The 12,738-nt window shown below is 42.9% G+C and overlaps 1 protein-coding gene and 1 long non-coding RNA gene across 3 annotated transcripts in view; one reads left to right on the top strand and one right to left on the bottom strand.

Annotated features, from left to right (window-relative positions):
• Positions 1 to 6,541, top strand: part of LOC147824678 (uncharacterized) — a 46,768-nt gene extending 40,227 nt beyond the window's left edge. The window contains exon 3 of the long non-coding RNA XR_015441988.1: positions 6,483 to 6,541. This is a non-coding gene — a long non-coding RNA (uncharacterized LOC147824678). The remainder of the gene's footprint in view (positions 1 to 6,482) is intronic.
• Ubox5 (U-box domain containing 5) overlaps positions 1 to 9,647 on the bottom strand; it is a 38,450-nt gene extending 28,803 nt beyond the window's left edge. The window contains exon 1 of one of the 2 annotated variants that reach the window (XM_004840699.3): positions 9,519 to 9,647. The gene's annotated coding sequence lies outside the window, so the exon portion shown is untranslated. Of the gene's footprint in view, positions 1 to 9,445 lie in introns of both variants that reach the window. The other variant, XM_004840698.4, reaches the window with a different exon arrangement.
• Between the last annotated feature and the right edge of the window lie 3,091 nt (positions 9,648 to 12,738).

Here is a 12,738-nt window from a genome sequence, read left to right as displayed (position 1 = left end):
GTAAAAGGTTTAATTATACTCTAGTAACCCTACCAGTTCTTATAGTACTAACTTTTAATTACAGAATTCTGTCATTCTAACACTGTTCCTATACCTTTTAGAATATGCCCACTATTCTCTCCAGGGGTTGTTTTCTTTTTTTGGTACCAGGGATCGAATTTAAGACCTTGTGCTTGCAAAACAGGCCCAGTGCCACTGAGCTAAATACCCTGCCCAAGATGTGTTTTTTTTTTTATACAATGGAGTACTACTCTACCATAAAGAAGGATGAGAGCTTCAGACATTTATAGCTAAATGGATGGATTCTTTTTTTTTTTTTTTTTCAGTACCAGGGGTCGAACTCGGGACCTTGCACTTGCACAGCAGGCACTGGAACCACTTAGCTAAATCCCTGGCCCTCTTGAGACCATACTCTTAAGTGAAATAAATCAGACACACATTTATTTACTGCATTGTTTCTCTGATGTGAGAAACCAAAGTGGAAATAAGGACTGAAATGTGTAATGGATGTTGGGAAATGGGAAGAAAGTGTTCAAATGGGAAGGGGAACAAGGGAGGAGGGAGAGAGAAAGGAAGGGACAAGAAAAAAGTGAAAGTAGAAGGAAAAAATGGAAACAAAGCTTTTGTACATAGGGAGAGGAGGGAGCTTGAGGGGGAGAAAGGGATAAAATAAATAAAATCTATTTTTTTAAAAAAACCTGAGAAGCAGTACCAGAGGAGACCTAAGCTGCCAATGGACAGACCAGACTGGGACTCTGAGGGGGGTAGAATGATTTACTAGATTCAATCCCCAGCACCACCAAAATGAAAAGAAAAAAAAAGATTTATATGCTTCAAAATAGTCACTAGGAATCTCAATACTATAGTATAAGCAGGATGACAACAAAAGAAAAAGTAGGTAACAGAATGCACCAGCTGTAGAGTTTTTAAGAAGACCTGCTTTGGACTATGGAATTTAAATTTAGTCTAACACAGTATGCAAAAGCCAAAAACCAAAGCCAAAAACTGTTCAACTCCTTCATCTCATTTTGGAAACCAGATCTTATGAGATAACTTGCTTGTTTTTTGCTTTTCAGTACTAGGGACTGAAGCCAGAGCCTTTGTACTAAGTTACATCCCCATCCAATTTTTAATTTTTTTTAAATTTTGAGGCAGAATATTGCTAAATTGCCCAGGCTGAGCTCAAACCTACAATCCTCCTGTCTCAGCCTCTCAAAGTGCTGGAATTATAGGTGTGAACCACCACATCTAGCTAGAAATAACTTTTAAAACCCATTTTTTACAAAACAGATGTGCTACACACTAAAGCAATAAACTGAAAACAACTTAAATGTTCACCCAATAGAAAGAGGCTGACAGGGGTATAAATTTGGCAGGCCTCAGCACATAGAAAAGTATACACAAATCTAGGGCCGGGGATTTAGCTCAGTGGTTTCGCCACCTGTTGCCCAAGTGCAAGGACCAGAGTTCAATCCCTGGCACCAAAAAAAAAGAAAAGTATACATAAATCTGTGGAACAAAAGCACACTATATATATAAAAAGGCTGGGTGTGGTGAAGCACGCCTGTAATCCCAACACTTGGAAGGCTGAAGCAGGAGGATTACTATGAATTCTAGGCTAGCCTGGACTACATAGTGAGATTAGGACCAGCCTTAACTACATAGTGAAACCCTGTCTCAAAAGAACAAACAAACAAAGAAGGAAATTAAATGCATAGTTTCTTTGTGGGAAGACTTGTTATCTTTGATGAATAAACTTTTTCTTTCTTTTTGAGAGCTTAGAACTGTTAATAAGGAACAGTATATAGATTAACAAATATCTCTATATAATTACCTCAATTAATTCTAATTCAAAGTAATTAATGAAATTACTGTAGTCCTGAAATAAACAAAAAAAAATTATCTAGAACATCAATGTTTGGTGTAGAACCACCATTTTTTTTTTGGTACCTGGATTGATAGAGCCACTATTTTGAATTGATGTAGCCTTTTTGATTTTCAAAAATACAGGCTTGGGGCAGGGGATGCAGCTGTGACTGTCCCTGCCTGGCAAGTGCAAGGTCCTGAGTTCGATCCCTGGTACTGAAAAATAAAATAAAATAAAAATATATAGGCCAAAGCTGGGCATGGGGTACATACCTGTAATCCTAGCACTCAAGACGATGAGGCAGCAGAATTATGAGTTTGAGGCCTGCCTGTGCTACATAATGAGTTCAAGACTGGCCTAGAATACTTACAAAGACCCTTTCTCAAAAAAAGTAAAAATAGGGCCAGAGATTTACCTGTGGTGCTGCCGCCTGCCTCACAAGCGCAAGGGCCTGAGTTTGATCCCCGGTACCAAAAATAATAATAATAAAAATAAAATAATTCCGCCACCTGCCTCACAAGTGCAAGGACCCGAGTTCGATCTCCGGTACCAAAATAAAAAAATAAAATAAAATAAAAATAGGGCCAGTGATGTAGCTCAGCAGTCACACCTGCCTGCAAGCACAAGATCCTGAGTTTGTTTGTTTGTTTTTTGGTACTGAGGATCAACTCGGGACCTTATGCTTTCAAGGTAGGCATCGGCATCACTGAGTTAAATTCCCAGCCCAAGATCCTGAGTTTGATCCCTGGTATCGAGTAACAAAAAGTTGAAAAAAAAATAAAATAAAAACACAGGCCAGGACCCAGCATAATGGCATACATCTGCAATTCTAATTACTCAGGAGGCTTCAGCAGGAGTATCACAAGTTCAAGGCCAGCCTGAACAATTTAGAGAAACCCTGTCTCAAGATAAAAAAAAAAAAGCCTGGCTTGGTGGCACTCACTTGCAATCCCAGCACTTGGGAGGCTGAGACAGGAGGATTGCTGTGAATTCAAGGCCTGCCTGGCCTACATAGTGAGTTCAGGGCCAACCTGAACTACAAAGGGAGACCTTGTCTCAAAAAAAAAAGATAAAAGAAGGAAAAAAGGCCTGAGGTATGTAGCTAAGGGTAGAGAAGTTGTCTAGTATGTGTGAAGACTGGGTTCAATCCCCAGACCCGGGGGGAAAAAGCAGGATAAATTCCAAGATACAAATGAAAATCTCATTAGGGCTTCCTCTGGCCAAGGCTGAGTCTTGTACAAGGTGTTTTATCTGCATTAGTTCCTATCCCTACAACCTTTCTGTAATGTGAGCTTATTAGCTCCATATTATTTATGATGAACAGAATTGACAAGATAAAGAAACTTGGGCTGGCAATTTAGCTCAGTGGTTCTGCAGCCTGCGTTGCAAGCACAAGGTCCTTAGATCCCCAGTACAAAAAAAAAAAAAAAAAAAGGAAAGAAACTTGCCACAGGTTATACAAAGGACTGGGTGGAGCTTAACATCAAAGACTGTCTGACTCTAAAACCCACATTACTGGTATATAAAGACAAAAACAGAGGTCAAGAAACACAAGGGACAGATCTGGGAGTGGAGAGTAGAGCTAAATGATCTATGATCTTCTAGGGTTTCCAGGTTGAAGGGTTAAAAGTGGGTACACACAAAAGCCCCTAGCACTCAGGAAGCTGAAGTAGGAGGGTTGCAAATTCAAGGCTGACCTGGATTACATAGAGAGACTTGGTCTCAAACAATAAACAACAAAAGTCCCTCCCACTTTAGTAATCTAGTTTTCTAGTAGTTGCTAGTTACCCTACTTACAAAAAAAGAACACAGAGAAGACCTCAAAGACTGAAATCCTTTTGAAGGGATAGGTTTTGTAGGATGTCCCAGGATCAAAGCAAAGAGAGCTATCACAATTGAAGACCTTAAAGGTGGCAGGAGGGATACAGGATGCAAAAATTAGGGTTCAACGCAGAAGATAAGCAAAGGGAAGGAAAATATCTGGACAAGAGCTGTGAGCAGCAGATGTGAAGAGCAACCACAGTTTTTTTCCAGTTCATACAGGAAAAGATGGAGAGTACCTAATAGAAAAGAATTACAGTTCTTATATAACAGATAATTTAGGGACAAATGAGGTGACAGAAAATCAAGCCAATAACAACAAAAATAATTAACTCCAGGGCCAGGGATTTAGCTCAGTGGCTCCGGCGCCTGGCTCACAAGAGCAAGGTCCTAAGTTTGATCCCTGGTACCAAAAACTAATAATAATAATAATAATAATTAACTCCAGAGAAGAAAAAAAAATTGTACAAGATCGAAAATGTCATATTATACTCCTTGCTCAAGTATAAATAATATTTCCATTATTTTATTAATATAAACTTGGAGCAACAGCCTAGCTAAAAATTATGAGCAAACTATATTGGAAAGATAAAGAGAGGAAGTAGGGTAAAAGATAGGATGGTGATAAGAGAACCAGAGCTTCCAGTTAGGCATAGTGGCAAACACCTGTAATCCCAGGACTCTGAGGGGCTGTGGCAGGTGGATCACAGGATTGAGCCCACCCTGGGCAACTCAATACAGAGATAACTGTGTCTCACCATAAAAAAGGGCTGAAGATGTACAGTAGCTCAGTGTGAAAGCTTTGGGTTCAATCCCCAGTACCAGAAGAGACTAGGTGGAGGTATGACTAGAGCCTCAAAATCGACAATAAAGATGTCAAAAGGTTATATATACAACTGGGATTAGGGGGTGTAGCTCAGTAGTAGAGTGCCTGCCTAACATACACAAGGCCCTGGGTTTGATTCCTAGCACTGCATAACAAACAAACTCCAAAATTTATAGTACCAATTACTCAGGACACTGAGGCAGGATTGTTTGAATGCAGGAATTCAAGAAAAGCCTGGGCAACAAAGTGAGACCCTATCTCCATAAAACAAAAGAAAGAAATCACAACATATAGGTTATTTAGAAATGGCAAAGGGCCGGGGATTTAGCTCAGTGGTTCTGCCGCCTGCCTCTTAAGTGCAAGGACCCGAGTACCAAAAAAAAAAGTTTTAGAAACGGCAAAAGAAACACTGAATGTGCTTCTGGACAACAAAAATGGAGGCAGAAGGGAAAAAATTAACATTTAGTTGTAAGCTCTACTGACCTATCTGGCTGTTGTGTAGATTTTTTTTTTCCTGGTACTGGGGAATCCAACTCAGAACCTTGTGCTTGCCAGGCAGGCACAGTGCTGCTGAACTACATCCCTGGCCCCGAAGTGGGGACTTTGTTGTTGTTGTTTCGTTTTTCTTGATTTTTTGAGACCAGGGTCTTAGTCCAGGCTGGCCTTGAACTCAAGCCAATCCTCCTACCTCAGTCTCCCAATGCTGGGATTGCAGGAGTGTGCCATTATGCCCAGCTTTGTTTTTTGTTTTTGTGGCACTGAGGATTGAACCCATGGCCTTCACACTGAGCTACATCTCCAGACCGTTTTTATTTTTTATGTTGGGAGTCTAATTTATGTCACTAAGTGGCCCAGGCTGGGCTCAAACTTGTAATCATCCTGCCTTGGCCTCCCAGAGTGCTGGGATTACAGACATGTGCCACCACACTCAGCCTATTTAACTGTTTAAACCGTAAACATGTAACTCTGACAAAAATTAAATTTATAAAATGCATGTACTAACATGAAATTAAGTATTCTTTAAGGAGACAGTGAGTAAAGTAACCAATGAAAATGTTGAAAAGCCACAGAGGTCTTAAGACTGCTATTCCTCTACTACCTGTAGAATTATTTTGGGGGTGTGAGGGACAGGGTCTTGCTTTGTAGTGCAGGCTAGCCTTGAAATTACTATGTGCCTCAGCCTCCTGAGTGCCGAGATTACAGGTGTGCACTACCACCATGCCTGGCTATAGAATTTCTTTATACATCCCCAGTAACAGAAATGTTAATGACAAGGAATCTTTGAGGCCTGAGGAGCCAAAATGCAAATGGTAAGCCTTGACTGGATACTTTTTCACCAGGAATTTAAAAAGAGTTACACTACTGACGCCACACAGTGGTCTGAAATATAATCATTTCAGAAGTTGGATTTTGAGTACTATGGAAAAGGAAGGAAAGAAAAACAAAGCAAAGAGCAGTAGAGTAAGGTAGGGGGAGGAAAGACACTGCAAAGATGAGGAGGTGGATGTGGTACCCAGGTAGAGAAAACACCTGAGAGAGAACTCCTCCTTATTCAATGACTAACTCCGAGAAGCCAAAAGAAAACACTATGAATTAGGCATGATGGTACACACCTATAATCCCAGCACTCAGTAAACTAAGGCAAGAGGATTGTTGAGTTTGAGGCCCACCTATGCTAGATAAGTAAGTTCATGGCCAGCCCAGACTATAGAGCAAGACCCTGTCTCAAAAAAAACAAAAATGGGGACCTGGCATTTAGCTCAGTGGTTTCGCCGCCTGCTGCACAAGCGCAAGGACCTGAGTTCGATCCCTGGTACCAAAAAAAAAAAAAAAGAAAAAATGAGACACTCATCCAATAAATTCCTGGCTCTTTCACAAAAGGCTCAGACATCTGATATCATATCATTTCACAAAACTCCTTTCCTGGTTTAAGCACCCAATTTACTCTTCTCCCTGTCTCTTTTCTAGGGATCCTCATGAATCAGGGAGGAGTCTCAGGGAGCCTTGGATGCTGGCATTTCCAAAAGGTACTACCCTAATCACCCTGAATGATGAGCAAGGAATTTTTTTTTTCTCAGTACTAGGGACTGATCCCAGGGCCTTCACTCTGAGCTATGTCCCTACTTAGTCTTTTAAAAACTGTTTTTAAATCTTGAGATGGGATCTCACTAAGTTAGCCAGGAAGGACTTGAATTTGTAATCCTCCTGCCTCAGCCTCCCAGAGTGCTGGGATTACAAGCATGTGCCACCACACAGGATTTGGAGTAAGTAGTCTTTCCTTTTCACTTTTCAGGTTTAGGTCTGAAAAAGGCCAAACAGCTTCATATTAAACTAAAATCCAGAAGTTAGAGAAGGGGAGCCAGGCAAGGGAAGGCAGCCATGTTCCCTGTACATTTAATATGACACCCTCAGCATATATAATTTACCAGTTACCAGATCTCATCCTTCAATTCTGATCCTTTTCTTTGATAGAAAAGACCTTCCTAGGTCCGAATAAAATGCTGAAAAAATGGATACTAAAGCCGAGGATTTAGCTCAGTGGCACTGAGGCTTCTTTACAAGCGCAAGATCCCAAATTCGATCCCTGGTACCAAAAAAAAAAAAAAAATGGATACTAAAACCCCTATTCTTGTCTCAGCAAATAATCTGCTGAGCAATCCTGAGAAATTAAACAACAAAAGTGCTAACTTTCTCTAGGTGCTGATGTCCACTGCTATGTCTACCAAGTGTTAATATCCCTAGTAAGGGCTTAGAGACTGACAGTAAGAACCTCCTGCTGTTAAGAAGGATGTTAACTGACTTAGAGTCTTCTGTGCTTTTGTTTCCACAGAGCCTATCAGACAAAGATCTGCTAATACTAGAAGGTGTTTAGGTCAACTTAAGTATCACCCACAGATCGAAGCCAAATCAAAATCATGTCTAACAACTCATCCCCTTCTCTTTGTTCTACTTTCTGTACTTATAAAAAAACAGCACAACACAATCATCTGTGAAACTTTTTTAGCTTTTATGATATACCCTCCTTTCTCTTTTCTAAGACTCTGTTATTCCTCTATCTGAATGGCAAAAAGTGTATGATAAAGCCCCACAGAAGAGTGTTAGAGCTACTTCTTTTAAGGGGTTACACAAGACCCTGTCTTTAGAAACGCTCTCCAAGCTGGGCCTAGTGGTGTCCACCTGTGATCTAAACACTTGGAAGGCTGAGGCAAGAGGATAGCAATGAGTTGGAGGCCAACCTGCTCTACATAATGAGTTCAAGGCCAGCCTGCACTACAGAGCAAGACCTATCTCAAAAAAAGAAAGTCTTTCCATATGACAGAAAGAAAGAAAGAAAGAAAGAAAGAAAGAAAGAAAGAAAGAAAGAAAGTCTTTCCATATGACACCAGGGAGCAGATGCTCATGTCTACTTCGCCCATCTAATGGAACTATCAGAGGAATGACAAAATCTGAGCAGCATAAAAAAAAAAAGTATGTGCATCTACATAGTACTGACAATAAAACTCCTAAATAAGTGGTTTGAATCTGTTACTTTCAGCACTCTTGGTTTTATCTGCTTTTCCAATTTGCAAGGCAGCACTGTATAGTATTCCAGACAAGCAAAGGAGGAACTTCAGAACTGTTTTATGCAAACTTTGACTTACATGATAAATGACAAGGTCTCCTTGGTGACCAGAAAAATAAACCACTAGGTGGAGGAAGAAAACCACATTGACAAATACACATCAGTCTTGCATACTGCCAAACACCTCACTTTCTCTTTTGTATGATCCAGGAGACCTTAGATTTTATCTGGGTCTACAGACAGGACCAAATGAAAGGGCTTGCTCAAGGCCATTCAGGTAACTAAGGTGAACAACCTAGCTCTGAAAAGTCAGCTGCTGTTACTACTCACAGGGTGCTCAAAGTGCAGAAAACAACTGAAGCTCAAAACACCATCCACAGGGCCGGGGATTTAGCTCAGTGGTTCCGACGCCTGCCTCGAAAGCGCAAGGTTCTGAGTTTGATCCCCGGTTCCAAAAAAAACACAAAAAAACAAAAAAAACAAAACCACCAGCCACAGTTCATGCTAAAGCACTTGGTCATGAGTTTCACAGGATGAAGCACTGCCCAACGGCTCATAATGAGTGAGCAATGAAACGCCGCTTGAGAAACTGATGATGGTAAAGAGTGCCTGCCCAAAGCTCCTTAGGTCAGGGCAGAAGAGCGGTGTCATGATTTGCACATGGGCCAGGGATTTAGCTCAGTGGTTCTGTCGCCTGCCTCGCAAGCGCAAGGTCCCGAGTTCGATCCTCGGTACAAAAAAAGAAAAAACCTACATGATTTGCACAGAAAAAGAACTGTTTCCTATCTCTGGAAAGAAAAGACGGAGGGCACAACAATACTACCCTGAGTAAAGGTTATGCAACTGGAAATTGCCTGCTAAAAATGGGAAAAGGGCATATATCATGTTGATATTTACTTAAGATTCACCCAATTCCAAGTACTAAGCAAAATACTGTAAAGTCGTACTGATCAAAGTGTGATCTGCTGAAAGCTGGTCAAAAACTGAGTCTCAGGCAACACCCCAGACCTGCTGAATCAGAATTTCCTAGTGAGTCGCATGCATATTAGTGTGAGAATAGGCGCGGCAGAGTGCCTCACTACTTTCTAACAGCCTTGACACACGTACTGTTAGGATCTCCATTTGACAGGGTTTGGTTTTGTTTTTAAATTAAGATTCAGGTAAATGTCTTGCCCAAGGTCACAGAACTCCGGAGTGGTGAGGGTTTCCTAGAGCACGGCTCGGCGAGGAGTCCACAGCTCGGGCAAGGAAGCGCACAACCGGGCCTAGGGGCACACAGACCCTGGAACGACCAGAAAGGCTCAAGCCAGGGCGATCGCAAGCACAAGGAGCAGCCACCGCGACCTCTTCACCGGCCGCTGCCACTCACCTGAGCCTGGAGAAGGAGGGGATCGCAATACCAAACGCGGGATATCGCAAGCCTCGTTAACACACTTACTCACCCGGCAATGCCTACCCGCCTCACAGCCTCACTTCCGGCCAACTGCTCTCTACTTCCGCCGGCTGCGCGAGTGACGGGTGCAGCGGAGGGTCAAAAGACTCTGTCAGCGTTTTCCAAGGGCGTTTTGTACTGGTGGATTTAGATGAAGAGAATGAAGGAGTCTAGGACCTGTAGAAGGAAAATACTATCCTTGGTGGATTGCTCTGGAAGTAACTGAGCAGCGCATACCGAGATTCAAATCCCAAGACCCTACTCAGTATTTTATGGCCATGAGGAAGTCATGTAAAGTCTCTAAGCTTAGTTTCCCATCTGCACCGTGAGTGAAACAGTACATTTTAGAGATGTATCTGTAATGTGCTCCCAGGAGACAGTGATGGATAGACAGATGGCTCAGAGCTGGACCTTGAGGAGGCCAGAGCTGTGGCAGATGAGCCAGAGTGGTCTTCCACCTCCCTTGGTGGGGTAGGAAGTGGGGGAAGTCCACACCTGAGTCAGTTTGGCCACCTAGACAAGCTACCAAGCTTCTTCTACCTGTCAGGGTTACTGAGGGTAATTGAGAGCAGCTGACTGGGATCTGTGTGCCTTGTCAGTGCCTGAGACACTGTCCATTCATCCTGAGGACTGTGAAGGAGATCGGAGAAATCTTGCATCCTCCAGGGCACCCTCCTGAGCTCTCTGGCAGGCACTGCTTTTAACAGCTGTGAACCTTTGGGGCCCCAGACCAGCTACCACTGCTTAGAGAGGGTTCTGTCAACAGGCTGACCAGGGAAACCTTTTGGTTGCTGGTTCCAAGGCCAGGATTACCCAGAAACAGCAGAGTATCCCCAGGAGATGAACTGTGATTTCTTCCTAGGAGGTGTGACAGTTCTGTTTCTCTTTGGCAAATACTTAATTTCCCAGTCTCCCTTGAAATACCAGGAGTTGTGACTCAGTTCTGGCCAACATGATTTAAAAGGGTGCTGGCAGGGTTCTGGGAAAGCTTTTACTTTTGTGATAAAGTGGTGAGATCAGTCCCATTGCAGAGTTGTGCCAGCCACATTGTGGCAAAGAGGACACAACAAACTAGGATGGGAGAAGGGGAGTGTCTTAGTTACTTTTCTGTCATTGCTGAGACAAAATACCCAACACCCAAATTTAAAGGAGGAGAGGTTTATTTAGCTCAGTTTGTAGAGGTTTCAGTCCATAATCATCTGGCTCCAAGGTAAAGTGGCACATGGCAGAGGAGCATCACAGAGGAGAAACAGTTCATGGTGCCCCCAAGGTAGAAAACCAGCAAGGGGATTTAGCAGCTTTTGTCTATCCTCTTTATACTCTATCTAGGCTACTGGGATTAGGGGGTGCCATACCAGTCAGTGGACTGATTTAGTAATCACATACTCTTAATCCCAGCATTGCATCATGAATCAATCACACACTCTAGATCCAGCCACCTCTGAAAAAGACTGCATAAAGCTTTGGGGGGACATCTAGACACCAGTGATAACAGGGAGAATGAAAAGTCTAGGTTAGTGGTGGTATACCGATGGCATGTGTGCCACAGTGGGCTGTTCATATCATTGAAAGCTCTAACGGTTTACCACCGCTGGTCTAGGTCCACAATAAGCCAAAATCTGTGACATTCACATCCAGATTTTTTTTTTTAATTTTGTACCGGAGATCGAACTCAGGACCTTGCACTTTCGAGCCAGGCAATGGAACCACTGACGTAAATCCCCGGCCCTCACATCCAGATTTATTAGGTGAGAAAAAAAGAAAACATTTTTTTTAGACAGGGCCTCAATATGCAGTTCAGGCTGGGCTTGAACTCACTATGTACCCCTGACTGGGCTCAAACTCACAGTGATCCTCCTGTTTCAGCCTCCCGAGTGCTGGGCTATAGGGGTGTGCTACCACGCATAGCAGGTGAGAAAAAATTAAACTCTTTAAAGTCCTGTAAAGTTGTGTTACTTAAAACAAAATTTGTTGTTATTTATTTATTTTTGGTACCTGGGATTGAACTCAGGTCCTTGTGCTTGTGCAGCAGGCAGTGAAACCACTGAGCTAAATCCCTGGTCCCTGTTGTTACTGTTTCTTTTTTTGGTACCAGGGATCGAACTCGGGTCCTTGCGCTTATGCAGCAGGCAGCAAAACCACTGAGCTAAATACCTGGCCTGTTATTGTTTTTGTAGTACCGGGGATTGAATCCAGGGCCTTGTGCTAAGCTACATCCCAACCTCCTCCCCCCTTTTAGAGTTGGGGTCTCATTATATAGTTCAGTCTGGCCTTGAATTATGTAGCACAGGCTGGCCTCAAATTCACAGTGATCCTCCTGCCTTGGGCTCCCAAGTTAGGATTACAGGTTTACACCTCCACACCCAGCTCAAACCCTTTTTATTTATTTATTTATTTATTTATTTATTTATTTATTTATTTAAATTTTGGGCCGGGGCTTTAGCTCAGTGGTTCCAGCGCCTGCCTTGCAACTGCAAGGTCCCGAGTTCAATCCCCAGTACCAAAAAAAAAAAAAAGTACTATCCTTTAATTTTTTTCCCCAGTACCAGGGATCAAACTCAGGACCTTGCACTTGTCAGGCAGGCAGCTGAACCACTGAGACAAATCCCTGGCCCCTCAAAACCCTTTTGAGAAAGGGTCTTGCTAAATCACTAAGTTGCTCAAGCTAGGCTTGAACTTGCAATCTTCCTGCCTTGGCCTCCCAAAGTACAAAATGCGTTGTGGGACTTTGTGTGAGGACGGAACTACAAAAGGACAACTCACTGGTATGCAGTATGCTTAGGTCCCTTTTGCCACTAACTGCAAACCTTTTCTCAGCCTTCATTCTATGCATTCTGCCCTCAAACATCACCGGTAACTGTAAGGTGGCTGTCACTGCAAGCTGCATTTAGCTGTCCTGCATCTCCTGCCTTCTAGCCAACAGGCTGATGTCCAAATTTTGAGCTACAGGCAGCTTCAAACCACCCCCCACTACTTTTTTTTTTTTGTACGTGGGATCAAACTCGGTTCCTTCTCCTTGCGGGGCAGGTGGCGGAACCATTGAGCTAAATCCCTGGCCCAGCTTCAAACCCTTTTAATCAGAATGTGAGCTGAAGAGAAAGCCCCACTGGGCACAAACGTGGACCCATGACTCCTCCTGGGTAACATGGAGGAGTTTGGGCTTTGGGCCAACCTCCTGGCATGGCCCACTGAGCACCTCTGGCCTTGTGCCTCCTCTGGGAAATGTTTAC

Source organism: Heterocephalus glaber, unplaced genomic scaffold, assembly GCF_053883595.1.
Source record: "Heterocephalus glaber isolate CG9 unplaced genomic scaffold, H.glaber_assembly_v1.0 deba00001532, whole genome shotgun sequence".
Taxonomy (NCBI): domain Eukaryota; kingdom Metazoa; phylum Chordata; class Mammalia; order Rodentia; family Bathyergidae; genus Heterocephalus; species Heterocephalus glaber.
This window is presented reverse-complemented; position numbering and strand designations above follow the sequence as displayed.